Raw genomic sequence first — 14,541 nt, 5'->3', positions numbered from 1 at the left:
GAAATAATCCACAATTAAAGATAAAAAGGAGGAACAATAACAAGATGGGTAAGAAGACTATAAAGATAGTGTATACACTTTATAGTCAAGTATAGTCAAGACAGTATAGTCAAGACTCACATCCATAGGTGGGTGACCCACAAATGGGAGGGTGATTACAGTTGCAGAGATTCTCCCCAAGGAATGAGGAGCCCAAGCCATACGTTAGGCTCCCCACCTTGGGGCTTCCTGCCCTGGGAAGATGAACATCAGAACATTTGGCCCTGAAGGCAAACAGGGCTTACTTGTGGGAGAGCCACAGGACTGGAGGAAACACAAAACTCCACTCTTAAAGGGTGCGCACAAAATGTCACACTGAAGCCCAGGCAAGAAGCAGCAGTTTGAAAGAAGCCCGTGAAAGTCAGACTCCTCTGCTGATCTTGGAGACTCCCAGAGAGGCAACTAGAGCTCATTTTGGGGGACACAGATGCTAACAGCGGGCATTATAGGGAGCTCATTCTACCATGAAGACATTAATGCTAGCAAGCACCATTTTAGGTTGTCCCTCTAGCTTATTAGCACTGGGGCCTGGCCCCACCCAGCACGACAGAACCACTACTTGGATGCCTTAGGTCACGCAGCTAGCTGGGCAGGGGCACAGCCGCATCCGCCATCAGGCCAGCTGTGTTAGGACTCCTGGGCTCCCAGCTGCCACCAGGATGCGGCCCATTCTCAGAGGCCCAGGGCCCAGCCTTGCCCACCCGTGCGCCAGCGCCAGCACCAGGACCACCCAGGCCCTGGCCACACCCAGTAGCAGGCCAGCATCAGCCCTGGGGCATCTTGGGCCCCACAGCTGGTACCCGAGGGTCTGACCCCGCCTACAGTGGGCTGACAGGCTGACACCAGCTTCACCCTGACACCAGGGTTCACTGGACCCTGCAGCCAGCCATATCAGGAATTAGCCCACTCACCAGCAGCCAGAACCATCTCCAGGAACCCCCAGGCCCTGTAGCCAGAGACCACAAGATCCAGCTCCATTCCCCAGGGAGCTGGCACCAGCCCAGGGACCCTTGGACTTGACCCAGGTACTGGTGGGCTGGAATCAACTCTGGAACCCCAAGGGACCTGCATCCAAAGACCCCAGAATTCAGCTCCACCCAATAGTGAGCCAGCAGTAGCCTCAGGATCCCTATAATCCTGCAGCCAGAAACCTTAGAGCACAACTGCATCTGCTACTGGCTGATACAGGCACTGGAGCAAGCCTCACTCACGCGAGGGCAGGCACACACTCTCTAGGGCCCTGCAACTCGAGACATTGTGACCTGGCTCCACCCACCAGTGAGTGACCCAGAGGCTATCGAGGCCCACTCACCTATGGGTCATCATCAGCTCCGGATGCCTGGATCCTGAAACCAAAGACCCCAGGCCCCAGCTCCACCCACCAGAGGACCAGTACTATTTCCAAGACCTAACCGCCCCCCCCAACCACCACCACTAGGAGACCGATACTAGCTATAAGACACCTTAGGATCATTATCCAGCCAGGATCCAGCCCCACTCACCAGCCCAGCAGCATCAGCTTTTAGACACCCAGAAGCTGCAGCCAGCTATGTCAGAAACCCACCCCATTCATCACAGGCCAACAGTAGATCAGGCACCCTGGATCCACATCACTGATCCTAAGACCTGACTCTGCCCGCCACCCCTAGGTCTCAGGAACTCTGAACCAGCTGTTTTGGGACAGAGCTCCACTCACCACCAGTGACCAGTAGCCTCTTCACATGGCAGGATCTGACACCAATCAGACTGAGGGCATGCTAACTGGGCTTCCCATGGGAGTCAACCACCTGCATTAGAAAGACCCATGGTGTCCGCATAGGGCTGCTACCCCTAGAGCACAGAGTTCTGGGGACTAGAGGGGCGCACACTGCTGGGACACACATCTCCTATAGAAGGAGAGTTCTCCAAAACTGGAAAGTGGAACCAACCTACCAACTACATAGAAATATAAGCAGTGAATTAGATAAAGTGAGTCAATAGAGGAATATGTTTCTAACAAAGGAACAAGACAAAACCTTAAAAGAACTAAATGAAGTAGAAATACGAAATCTACCCAGCAAAGAATTCAAAGCAATAATCATGAAAATGCTCAAAGGCCTCAGGAAAAGATTGAATGGACACAGTGGAAACTATACAAAGAGCTAGAAGACATAAAGAAGAAGCAAACAGAGCTGAAGAATATAACTGAAATTAAAAATACCCTAGAAGGAATCAACTGTAGACTAGATGATAAAGAATGGGTAAGCAAACTAAATGATACAGGTTCAGTGGAAATCACTGAAATGGAACAGAAAAAAAAAAAAGAATACAGTTAAGTCTCCTACATATGAACCTTCAAGTTGCAAATTTTCAAAGATGTGAAAGTGCATTTACATATTCAGTCGTGTGAGTTAGTTCACATGTTCGGTGTACATTGTCATGTGTATGCACTCTCTGCAAGTGGTTGGGCACGTGTGTACTTTATAGTACTGTACAAAATAGCCTAGTACCATATCTTTATTTCAAGCCCAGGATGTCTGAAAGCAAGTATAAAAGCAGCGGTGATGTAGCTGATAATACTGTACTTTTTAGGGTACTGTGCTGGAAGATTAAAAATATTTTTGGGGTGTTTGCTTTTATGTATTATTTGTGTGAGAAGTATTATAACCTATTACAGTATAGTACTGTACAGCCAATTTTGTTAGTTAGGTACCTAGGCTAACTTTGTTCGACTTATGAACAAATTGGACTTACCAATATATTCTTGGAATGAAACGTATTGGTATGTAGGGGACTTACCATAAAACGAAGAGACCTCTGAAATAATATCAAACATACTATCGTTTGTATTACAGAAGAGAGAGAGAAAAGAGCAGAAAAATTATTTGAAGACATAATAGCAGAAAGCTTTCCTAATCTGGGAAAGGAAACAAGCATCTAAGTTCCAGAGGCGTAGAGTCACAACCAGGATCAACCCAAAGAGGACCACACCAAGAACATTGTAATTAAAATGGCAAAAATTATAGATAGAGAACATTTTTTTGTGCGGGGAAAGCAACAAGTTATATGTAAAAAGTGTATGTAAAAAGTAAAGTCACTCTCTTAAGAAAATTAGCTGACTCATCATCAGAAATTCTGCAGGTCAGAAGGGAATGGCATGATATACTTAAAGTGATGAAAGAAGAAAGCCCACAATTAAGAATGATATATCAAGGCTTTCCTTACGATTTGAAGGAGAAATCAAAAGTTATACAGACAGAAGCTAAAAGAGTTCAGTATCATGAATCCAGCTTTATAAGAAATACTAAATTGACTTTTTTAATTAGAAAAGGCCACAGCTAGAAATATAAAACTGATTAACAGAAACATCTCATTGGTAGAGTCAAATATATTGTAAAGGAAGCAAACAAACCACCTATAAAGCTAGTGAAAGGTTAAAGACAAAAGTAGCAAAATCATCTATAGCCACAATAAGTAATTAAGGCATAAACAAAATTAAAAGATACAAAATATGATGTTAAAAATATTAAATTCTTGTTGGGGGAAGTAAAAATGCAGGATTTTTAAACTATGTTTGACCTTAAGGGATAAGGCAACTTGAAATAATCATATATATGTATAGATTGTTGTATATGAACCTCATAAATCAAAAATATATAAAATATATACATACAAAAAAGAGAAAGAATCCAAACATAACATTAAAAGTGGTCATCAAAGCACAAGGGAAGGGAGTAAAAGAAGAAGGAAAGAACATAAAAGAACTGCAAAACACTCATAAAAAATTAACCAAATGGCAATAAGTACATACCTATCAAAAATTACTTTAAGTGATCTAAATGCTCCAATCAAAAGACAGAGCGGATGAATGAACACAAAAAAAGACTCATTTATGCTGTCTACAAGAGACTCACTTTAGATCTGAAGACATTTTACAGACCTAAAGTGAGAGGATGGAAAAAGTTATACCATATAAATAGAAATGAAAAGAAAGCTTGGGTACACAATATTTATATCAGAGCAAATAAAATTTAAAAGAAGACTGTAACAAGAGACAGATGAGGACATTACATAATGATCAAGGGATCAACCAAGAGGAAGATGTTAACAGACATAAGGACAGAAATTTACAATAACACAATAACAATAATGGACACAAACACTCTACTTACATCAATGGATAGATCATCCAGACAGAAAATTGATCAGCAACCACTGGCCTTAAATGAAACATCAGATCACATGTACTTAATATACATGAAACATTCCATCCAAAAGCAGCAGAATACGTAATCTTTTCAAGTTCACATGGAAAATTCTCCAGGATAGATTTCAGGTTAAGTCACAAGTCTCAGTATATTTAGGAAGATTGGAATCATATCAAGCTGCTGCTTCTGACCACAAGGATATGTGACTAGAAATCAATTATAAGAAAAAACCTGCAAAACACATAAACATGTGGAGGCTAAACAAAATGCTATTAAACAATCACGGATCCCTGAAGAAATAAAAATACATCTGGAGACAAATGAAGACAGAAACAAAACAATTCAAAATCTATGAGATGCAGCAAAACCAGTTCTCAGAGGAAAGTTTGTAGCAATTGAAGCTTACCTCAGGAAACAAGAAAAATCTCAAACAACTTAACACTATACCTAAAGGAACTAGAAAAAGAAAAACAAATGAAACTGAATGTTATTAGAATGAAAGAAATACTAAAGAGCAGAGAAGAAATAAATGAAAGAGACTATTTTTATTACACAGAAAACAAAGGAAAATGAATGAATGAAATTAAGACCTGGGGATCTGGCTAAGGGACTCAGTATCCCCAAGGAATCTGACTTTGAAGGTCAGCAGGATTTCATTACAGGACTTCCACAGGACTGGGGAAACAGACTCTCGGAGGGCACAAACAAAAGTTTGTGGGTACCAGGACCCAGGAGAAAGGAGAAGTAACCCACAAGCGATCTAACCAGACTTTCCTCTGAGTGTCCAGGAGTCTCTGGCGGAGGTGTGGGTTGACAGTGGCCTGCTGCAGGGTCAGGGGCACTGACTACAACAGCCCTGGGAGGCTCGGCACGCTGGCATAAGTCCTTTTGAAGGAGGTCACCATCTGCACCATTATACCTACCATAGTTTGGCCTCTGGCCAAATTACAGGGAGGGAACACAGTCCCACCTATCAGCAGAAAATTGGATTGAAGATTTACTGAGCATGGCCTTAGCCACCAGAACAAGGCACAGTTTTCCCCATAGCAAGTCCCTCCCATCAGGAAGCTTCCACAAACCTCTTAACCTCATCCACCAGAGGGCAGACAGAATGAAACCATGCACCACAGAAAACTAACCAAACTGATTACATGGACCACAACCTTGTCTAACTCAATGAAACTATGAGCCGTGCTGTGTAGGGCCACCCAAGATGGATGGGTCATGGTGGAGAGTTCTGGCAAAATGCAGTCCACTGGAGAAGGGAATGGCAAACCACTTCAGCACTCTTGCCTTGAGAACCCCATGAACAGTATGAAAAGTAAAACAGATGTGGCACTGAAAGATGAGCACCCCGGTAGGTAGGTGTCTGATAGGCTACCGGAAAAGAGTGGAGAAATAGCTCCAGAGGGGATGAAGAGGCTGAGCCAAAGCAGAAACAGTGCCTGGTTGTGAATGTGTCTGGTGGTGAAAGTAGAGTCCAGTGCTCTGAAGAACAATATTACATAAGAACCTGGAATGTGAGGCCCATGAATCAAGGTAAATTGGAGTAACAGGCAAATTTGGCCTTGGAGTACAAAATGAAGCAGGACAAAGGCTAATAGAGTTTTGCCAAGAGAACGTGCTGGTTATGGCAAATACCCTCTTCCAACAACACAAGAGATGACTCTGCACATTGACATCACCAGATGGTCAATATTGAAATCAGATTGACTATGTTTTTTGTAGTCAAAGATGGAGAAGCCCTATACAGTCAGCAAATACAAGACCAGGAGTGGACTGTGGCTCTGATAATGAACTCCTTATTGCCAAATTCAGACTTAAATTGAAGAACATAGGGAAAACCACCTGGCCACTCAGGTATGACCTAAATCAAATCCCTTATGATTATACAGTGGAGGTGACAGATGGATTCAAGGGACTAGATCTGATAGACAGAGTGTCTGAAGGACTATGGGTGGAGGCTTGCAATCAAGAAGCAGCAGTTAGAACCAGACATGGAACAACGGACTGGTTCCAAATTGGGAAAGGAGTACGTCAAGGCTGTATATTGTTGCTCTGCTTATTTAACTTATATGCACAGTACATCATGTGAAATGTCAGGCTGGAGGCATTGAACACAGGAGGCAGCGATCAAAACCATCCCAAGAAAAATAAATGCAAAAGGACAAAAAGGTTGACTGGGGAGGCCTTACAAATAGCTGAAAAAAGAAGCAAAGTGAAAAAAGAAAAGGAAAGACATACCCATCTGAATGCAGAGTTCCGAAAAACAGCAAGGAGTGATAAGAAAGCCTTTTTAAGTGAAAAATGCAGAGAAATAGAGGAAAACAATAGGAAGGGAAAGATGAGATCTCTTCAAGAAAATTAGAGATACTAAGGGAACATTTCATGCAAAGAAGGCACAATAAATGACAGAAATGGTATGGAGCTAACAGAAGCAGAAGATATTAAGAAGTGGCAATAATACACAGAAGAACTATACAAAAAGGTCTTAATGACCGGGATAGCCATGATGGTGTGATCCCTCACTTACAGCCAGACATCCTGGAGTGGGAAGTCAAATGGGCCTTAGAAAGCATTGCTACAAAGCTACTGGAGGTGATGGACTTCCAGCTGAGCTATTTCAAATCCTAAAAGATGATGCTGTTAAAGTGCTCCACTCAATATGCTGGCAAATTTGGAAAACTCAGCAGTGGCCACAGGACTGGAAAAGGTCAGTTTTCATTCCAATCCCAAAGAAAGGCAATGCCAAAGAATATTCAAACTACTACACAATTGCACTCATTTCACATACTAGCAAAGTAATACTCAAAATCCTTCAAGCTAGGCTTTAACGGTAGGTGAACTAAGAACTTCCAGATGTACAAGCTGGATTTAGAAAAGACAGAAGAACCAGAGATCAAATTGCCAACATCCACTGGATCATTGAAAAAGCAAGAGAGTTCCAGAAAAACATCGATTTCTGCTTTATTGACTATGCCAAAGCCTTTGACTGTGTGGATCACAATAAACTGTGGAAAATTCTGAAAGAGATGGGAATACCAGACCAGAACTGGACATGGAACAACACACTGGTTCCAAATAGGAAAAGGAGTACGTCAAGGCTGTATATTGTCACCCTGCTTATTTAACTTATAAAGAGTACATCATGTGAAATGTTGGGCTGGATGAAGCTCAAGCTGGAATCAGATTGCTGAGAGAAATATCAATAACTTCTGATATCCAGATGATACCATTCTTGTGGCAGAAAGTGAAGATGAATTAAAGAGCCTCTTGAAGGTGAAAGAGGAGAGTGAAAACCTGGCTTAAAACTCAACATTCAAAAAACAAAGATCATGGCATCCCGTCCCATCACTTCATGGCAAATAGATGGGGAAACAATGGAAACAGTGACAAACTTTATTTTCTTGGGCTCCAGAATCACTGTGGATGGTGTCTTGGCCATGAAATTAAAAGACACTCGCTACTTGGAAGCAAAACTATGACCAACCTAGACAGGTTATTAAAAAGCAGAGACATTTGCCAACAAAGGTTTGTATAGTCAAAGGTATGGTTTTTCCAGTAGTCATGTATGGATGTGAGGGATGGACATTAAAAAAAGCTGAGCACTGAAAAATGATGCCTTCAATCTGTGGTGCTGGAGAAGACTCTTGAGGGTCCCTTGGACAGTAAGGAGAGCAAACCAGTCCATCCTATAGGAGATCAGTCCTTAATATTCATTGGAAGGACTGATGCTGAAGCTGAAGCTCCAATAATCTGGCCACCTGATAAGAAGAGCTGAGTTACTGGAAAAGACCCTGACGCTGGGAAAGATTGAAGGCAGGAGGAGAAGGGAACGACAAATGATGAGATGGTTGGATAGCATCACCTACTTGATGGACGTGAGTTGAGCAAGCTCCGGGAGTTGGTGATGGACAGGGAAGCCTGGCGTGCTGCAGTCCATGGGGTGGCAAAGAGTCAGACACAACTGAGTGACCGAACAACAACAACTTGTAGAACGGTTATTATCAGAACGGCGTGAAAATAAGAAATGTTGGCAAGGATATAGAGAAAAGAGAATGCTCATGCACTGTTGGTAGAGACGGAAATTGATGCAGGCACTGTAGAAAAAAATATGGAGATTCTTCAAAAAATTAAAAATAGAACCTCCATATGATCCATCAGTTCTAGTTCTAGATATTTATCTGGAGAAAATGAAAACACTGATTAGAAAATATATATTGACACCTTGTTCATTGCAGCATTGTTTACAGTAGTCAAGATATGGAAACAGCCTAAGTGCCCATCCATAGATGAAGTGATAAAGAAGATGTGGTATACACACATAATGGAATAACACTTAGCTATAAAAAAGAATTAAGTCTTGTCATTTGCAACAACATGGATCTAGAGTGCATTATGCTAAGAGAAATAAGTCAGAGAAAGACAAATACCATATGATTTCACTCATATGTGGAATCTAAAAATACAAATATAACAAGACAGAAGCAAACTAATAGATACAGAGAACAAACAGGTAGTTGCCAAAAGAGAGGGGGATGAGGCAGGAGAGTTAATAGGTGAGGAAGATTAAGAGATTTAAACTTCCAGTTGCAAAGTAATAGAGTCATGACTATGAAATTTTCAATATGTGGGTTATAGTCAATAACTAGGTAACATCTTTTTGTATTGTGATATAATTAGACTTACTGTGGTGGTCATTTTGAAATGTACAGAAATACTGATCACTATGATGTTTAAATGGAACTAATATACTATTGTGATTCAATTATGTTTCAATACCAACCAATGAGTCAACCAAACAAAAGAACTCATAGAAAAAGAGATCATGTTTGTAACTTTTTCTTTTTCTTTAATGTTGTATCAAACTATATGAATTGATGGATATTCACTAAACTCAGTGTGGGAATCATTTCATGATATACTTAAGGAAAATCATTATGCTATATACCTTACATTTATATAGTGCTATATGTCAATTATACCTCAATAAAACTAGAAGGAAAAAAACAAAAAAAAAACTCCTTTATTTCTAGTTTTCTAAGTATCTTTTACTATTTTACCTTAAACATTTTTAAATTAAACTAGGACACACAAGTTGAAAAGTACACTGTGGTAACCATATAATTCTTCTTAAAAATATGTCCACATCTAAATACATAGAACCTCTGAATGTCACCTTATTTGGAAAGTGTCTTTGTATATATGATTACATTATGGATCTTGAGATGAAATTATCCTGGAATGTATAGGTGAAACTTAAGTGTCATAAGAGTTATCTTCATAAGTGAAGTGAAGTTGCTCAGTTGTGTCCGACTCTTTGTGACCCCATGGACTGTAGCCTACCAGGATTCTCAGCCCATGGGATTTTCCAGGCAAGAATACTGGAGTGGGTTGCCATTTCCTTCTCCAGTCTTAATAAAAGAGAGGCAAAGAAAGATTAGAATATACAGAGGAGCGGTGCTCTGAAGATGGAGGCAGACATTGGACTGATGCAGCCTTAAACCAAAGAATGCTAGTAGCCACCAGATCCTGGAAAAGACAAAATAATTTTTTCTCTAGAGTCTCTGGAGGAAGTGAAGATCTGCCAACACCTTGATTTCAGATTTAACCTCTACAACAGTTAAGAATAAATTTCTGTAGCAGCCCTAGGCAACACATACATGTCCAAACCAATGTGTGCTGCTCAATGGATTATCAAAAAAGCTAACATTTATAACCGCCATCTACTCAAGAAAGATTACTAACATGCTCTCATTGTTCTAAACTTTTCCATCCTCCCTAAATGTAACCACTACCTTGATTTCTATAACCATAGTTTATTTATGCCTGTCTTGAACTTTAAATAATTCACACTTATCTTTTGTACTTTTTTCTTCTTCGTTTTATATTGTTTTATCCATGTTGCTGTGATAGTTGTAGTTAGTTCATTTTCATTACAGAATGTTATTCTATTGCATGGCTATACCATAATTTATTTATCCATTATACTACTGAGGGGTATTCGGGTTGTTTCCAGTTTTAGGTCATCATGATGTTGCTATGAACGTTCTTATACACTGTATGTACATACCTCTCTCACTTCCTTCCTGTTCATTCTCAGGTGTCATTGCTAGATTATAGGGTTTGCATATGTTCAGCTTTAGTAGCTAATCCTAAACAAGGCTGTTGCACTGGTTTACACTCCCCCAAACAGTGTAAATATGTTTCATATACTCTTTAGGATTTGATATTCTATTACTTTCAGATTTATTTTTTTCTTTTTTTAACTTTAGCTGTTCTTTTAAGAGTGTATGAGTATTTCATATACATTTTAAATATATATATATATAATACAAATTTTTATATTAAGAAAAACAGTAAAATTTCATAAGCATACAACTCAGTGAAGTGACAGTGTCCGTTATACTGCCATCCAAATCAAGAACATTACCGGCATCCCAGAAGTCTGTCTTATTGGCTGTGAGTACAAGTTCTCTGTTCGTCAAAGGTAACCAATAGTAATTTCTACTCTATGAATAGTTTTTCTTGTCTTTGAACTTTATATTAATAAGAACACAGAATGTATCATTTTTATGTTCATTGACAGGGCTTAAAAGAAGTGACAGAGTCACTGCTCAGATCCTGGTATTGAAAAATACCATTTTTCAATAAAAGGGAAAAAAAGCTCTTTGGAGAAATAGCTGATTCCAGGGCTTGAAAAGGAAAATGAATCTGGATCATCTCATGCCAGGAAGTAAGAAAAGTATTTTTTTAAAAATGGAGGCATATCAACAGGACGTAGAAATCAAACTGACACATATTTAATAGATTTGGAACAATTTGAGCAACAAAATTAATAATTATAGCATTATGTTATAATCCAAAGAATAAAATGAATGTCCATGAATTCATGCTAATATCAACAAACACTGGAAAGGGGACAGATAATTCTTAGAGAAGAAATTCAATTAATAAGTATAGAAAGAAAGAGAAATAGAAAAATCTCCATTAGAACACCATGGTAATAACTAACAAATTTCATTGATGAATGTTAAAATTAGCGGATGAAACTTAAAGAAAAAAAAGGATATTTGCATAGCCTCCAGAAACTTTCCTGAAAATATTTGTTAAAGTAGTGGTTTTATCGTATTTCCATAAATTCCTTGATTTTCCTCTCTCCGGAGGTAAAACTTAATCCCTCTCCCCTTGATGGGGGCGGGACTTAAGGACACACTTAGGATGAAGTGTGGAGGAGGGAATGGCACCCACTCCAGTGTTCTTGTCTGGAAAACCCCATGGACAGAGGAGCCTGGTAGGCTACAGTCCACGGGGTCGCAAAGAGTCAGACACGACTGAGCGACTTCACTTTCCTTTCTTTTCTTTCACTATGATGAATAGAGAATGGAAAAGAAAAAAGTAATAACTTTACAGTGGAGAAACCTGACGGACACCACCATAATCAAACGATCAGTGTTAATATCACCAGGGATGCCATGCTGAGAGTATGCACTCCCTGATATGATACAATGAAATGCTGGCCTTCACTGATGTTTTTCTCAAAGATCCAGCACTTCAGTCTAATAATGAGAAGACACTAGATAAATCCAAACTGAGGGACCTTCTACAAAATACCTGATGAATTCTCTTTAAAAGTCCTCACATCAAGAGGCATGAAAAGATCCAAGAGACATGGAAGACCAAGAAACTACCACAGGTTAGAGCTGCTAAGGAAATGCAATCATTAAATGCAAGCCGGTATCCTCGATAGGAACTTGGAACAGAAATATGACATTAACAGAAAATCTGGGGAAATCTGAATAATGTCTGTAGTGTAATCTATAGTAGTAAGGCTATAGTATCAAGGTATGGTCTTTCCAGTAGTTGTGTACTGATGTGAGAGCCGGACCATAAAGAAGGGAGAGTGCTGAAGAACTGATGCTCTTGAACTGTGGTTGGAGAAGACTCTTGAGAGCCCCTTGGACCGCAAGGAGAGCAAACCAGTCCATCCTAAAGGAGATCAGCCCTGGGTGTTCACTGGAAGGACTGATCCTAAAGTTGAAGCTGTAATACTTTGGCCACTTGATGTGAAGAGCCGACTCATTGGAAAAGTCCCTGATGCTGGGAAAAATGGAAAGCAGAAGGAGAAGGCGGCGGCAGAGGATGAGATGGTTGGATGGCATCACTGATTTGATGGACATGAACTTAGGCAAACTCCAGGAGGTGGTGAGGAACAGGGAATCCTGGCATGCTGCCGTCCATAGGGTCACAAGGAGTTGGACATGACTTGGTGACTGAACAAACAACCAAACAAATTATTTATCAATTCTTAGTGTTGATGGGTCGCAAAGAGGCAGACTCTCACAAAGAGTCAGACATGACTGAGCGACTAAAATGAGAAAAACTGAGTGCTGATGGGTATCTCATGGTTATATAGGGAAGCTGGGTAAAGAATATGAGTTAACATATATGGAATCTAGAAAAATGGTGTTGATGAACCTACTTGCAAGGAAGGAATGGAGACAGACGTAGAGAAAGGACTTGTGGACACTGTCGGGGAAGGAAAGAGTGGGACGGAAGGAGAAAGTAACGTCGACATATACACACTACCATGTGTAGAATGGATAGATGGTGAGATGTTACTATATAACACAGGGAGCCCAGCTTGGTGTTCTGTGATGATCTAGAGGAGTGGCGTGGGGGAGGAGAGGGAGGCTCAAGAGGGAGATGATAAAAGTATAATCATGGTGGATTTGTGTTGTTGTATGGCAGAAACCAAGACAACATTGTAAAGCAAAAATAAAAATAATTAAATTATTAAAATAATTTAAAAATTAAATAAGGGATATGAGAACTCTCTGTAACATCTTTACAACTTTCTGTAAATATAAAATGATCAAAAAATAAAAAAAACTTAAAGAATCTGAACTGTGTAAAACAAAAACTGAAAATAATTAAAAAATCCTTCAACTGGTGGGTGGATAAACTATGGAATATCTGTACAGTGGAAGACTCCTCAAGAACTATTGATACACACAACCACATGGATGAATCTCAAAAGTATTATAGTTAGTAATAGAAGCCAAACTCAAAGTCATGTATGATTAATTTTTATGACATTCTGGAAAAAGCAAAAATGTAATGATGAAGAACAGATTAGAGGCTGCTTGTTTTAAGGGTTGGTAGGAAGGACTTGACTTCAATGGGGCAGCATAAAGAATTTTTTTTTAGAGTGTAGTGGAGTCCTGCAGCTAGATTGTGGTGGTTGTTACACAACTCTATCTGTCAAAACATAAAACTATATAACATGAAAAGTCAATTTTACTTTACAAAAAAGTTGAAATTGTAAACCAAGAAAATTAACAGCATTTGCTGAATATCTTGACACTAATAATTTTATATTGCAAATAACGATAGAAATATACTATACATGTCAAGTTACATATTGAAAATATATACTGTATCAAAATGGAGTCAAATTAAAATAGAAGGCCTAAATAATGTAGCAATTTAAAATATACAGTTGACTGTAACAATTTGCTCACAAAGAAAACAGACCATGATGGTTTTACCAAGAAAAGGTATTCCAACCATAAGTAAACTATTACAGAGTGTAGAAAAGAGAGGAGGAAAAATCCACTATTTTGAGGTTAATTAATGTAACTTTGACATCAAACTCAATGAGGATCGTATAAGAAAGTTACGGGTCACCACTGTTGAGTCCTGCCCCCAAGGCCACAGAAGCAGAGCCCAGAATCAAGGCCACCTCTGAAGCTGATGGAACCCCTTTTTAAGCATTGCTAAAAGTCCCCCAATCATCACTAACAAGCTTCCTTACTCCCAATTAGGCAAAGATGCCCACTGCAGTAAACACCCTGCAGCGTCCCAAGCAATCACCTCAGAACAACCTTCCAACAGGAATTCTCTTTGTCTTGAGGCTATAAAAATTGACTATTAATTCACAAAAACTGTTGGCTTTCCCTGGTCTCTCAGGAGGCTGGCCCACTGAGCTTGGAGCGCCCACTTATCTCTGCTCTTTGTTCTTAATAAAGTCACTCTGTTCAGAAGTGTCCTGTGTCTGGAAATTCTTTTCCAGCCTGCTCTTAGACTGCCTCAACAATCATCTCTCATGAAAAATGATGCAAAAGTAAATAAATACCAGGATCAAGTCATGTATAATGATTAAAAAATTGATATACTAGGATTGAGTTAATTTATCCTACAAATTCAACTTGAATTTAACATTAGAAAATTAAGTCAATAAACATATTAAAATATGAAAGTGTTCCCTGGTGGCCCAGTGGTAAAGATTCCACCTACCAGTGCAGGAGATACG

Source organism: Odocoileus virginianus, chromosome 4 (genome assembly GCF_023699985.2).
Source record: "Odocoileus virginianus isolate 20LAN1187 ecotype Illinois chromosome 4, Ovbor_1.2, whole genome shotgun sequence".
Classification (NCBI taxonomy): Eukaryota; Metazoa; Chordata; class Mammalia; order Artiodactyla; family Cervidae; genus Odocoileus; species Odocoileus virginianus.
Note: the sequence above shows the minus strand (reverse complement) of the source record.